The 1,635-nt window shown below is 39.4% G+C and overlaps 1 non-coding gene across 1 annotated transcript; it reads left to right on the plus strand.

Annotated features, from left to right (window-relative positions):
* The first annotated feature begins 432 nt into the window (after positions 1-432).
* LOC128587036 (small nucleolar RNA SNORA2/SNORA34 family) lies at positions 433-568 on the plus strand. Its single transcript, XR_008380467.1, has one exon. It is a non-coding gene; the product is annotated as a small nucleolar RNA SNORA2/SNORA34 family (small nucleolar RNA).
* Positions 569-1,635: the final 1,067 nt, after the last annotated feature.

Consider the following 1,635-nt stretch of genomic DNA (forward strand, 5'->3'; position numbering starts at 1 on the left):
TGTGTGTGCCCAAAAGTGTTTTCCTAGGGGAAAATATTCACTCCCCATTTGGAACATCTCATTGAGTTCAAAAAGTCCAGAGGCTGGGTTGCTGGATTCTAGAAAAGAGTCATCAAGTGAGCATAGAGAAACCAACATTGGGTGGACACCCACGACTTGCCCTTTGGTTTACCTGTAGCACATCAGTGAACTTCTCACAAGAACATTCAGAAATACTTGCATTCTTATAATCTCTGTGTTCCAGATAATAGTGCTATCGCTGTACTTTTGCCAAAAATATTTAACCTGACTCTAATTATGAACAATAAATTGGACAAAGCATATTTGAGGGACATGCTGCAAACCAAGTTTTCAAACAACTGTTTAAAACAATTATTCAAAACTTTCAGTGTCTTGAAAGACAAATTGGGAGATCTAGATGAAAGGAGATGGTTGGCCTTGAATCAAGGCCAGGAGTTTGCTGAAGCTTTTGGTTTCAAGCAGGAGCCTAAGGCATTATCTTTCTATGGTCTGTTGGCCATTTCAGAATTTTGAAACGTAATGGTCAATGCATTAGAAAGAAACAGTATGAGCCATTGGCGATAGAGGTGGGCTAGTATTTATTTGTAGTCTTAATAGGAGTTCCAGAATATTCATAAATATTATTATATTATCTAAAGAGGATATTTAAGTTATTCATTAGAATTGTAATGCTGTTAACTCTTAATTACAGTGCCCCCAAATACTGTGGGTTTTCACCCAAAATAAAAAGATGATTCAAGGCGGCACCTGTGGCTCAGTGGGTAGGGCGCCAGCCCCATATGCCGAGGGTGGCAGGTTCAAACCCAGCCCTGGCCGAAACTGCAAAAAAAAAAAAAAAAAAAAAAAAAAAAAAAAAAGATGATTCTACAGTAAAAAAATAAATAAATAAAATAGAGGAAAGGAGATGAAATACAAGTGATAAAGCAAAAAATATATATATATGATCCTTTTTTGGATCTTCATTGAAAACAAGAGCAATAAAGAACATCATTTGTACAAAAGGGAACATTAAAGTATGCGTGTAAGTGGAGTAATGATATACGATCATGTAAGCAAATATTCTTCAAGCTAAAGTAGGGGTGAAGTGTCCTAATGTCTGCCACTCACTATCACATGTTGCAGAGGTGTGTGTGGGGGTGGGTTTGGGGTGGAAAGAGGGGCGGGGGACAGAGAGAGAGCAAATGAGGCCAAATCCTACCAGTTGGTGAATCTCTTCAGGTGTGTCTATGGTATTCCTTTGCATTCAAATTTGCTTCTGGTTTGAAATTTCTCTAAGTAGTAAGTCATGGAAATCCAAAAGAATACTGAGTTGCAGAGATGTAAAGAACAGCAAAGTTGAGATTTAAACCCAGGTATTTCTGCTTTACCTTTGGTCTCAACTTCCTGCATACAAGTTACCCACCACCTGGCTAAGAACATGAGAGATCACTTTTGATAAATTGGCTCACAGCCCAAAGAAATATATCCCAACTGACAAATGAGTCCATTATAGTCAAAACCATGGGAGTTTGGGAGAGGAATTGGATGCCACCCGTGCACTCAGGCCAGGACCTGGGTCTGCCTTCTGCAAGGGTCCCTGTGCAGGTCTTTGGGTGCGTTATAGCAGGCACTCCA

This window comes from Nycticebus coucang, chromosome 5, assembly GCF_027406575.1.
Source record: "Nycticebus coucang isolate mNycCou1 chromosome 5, mNycCou1.pri, whole genome shotgun sequence".
In the NCBI taxonomy this organism is placed as follows: domain Eukaryota; kingdom Metazoa; phylum Chordata; class Mammalia; order Primates; family Lorisidae; genus Nycticebus; species Nycticebus coucang.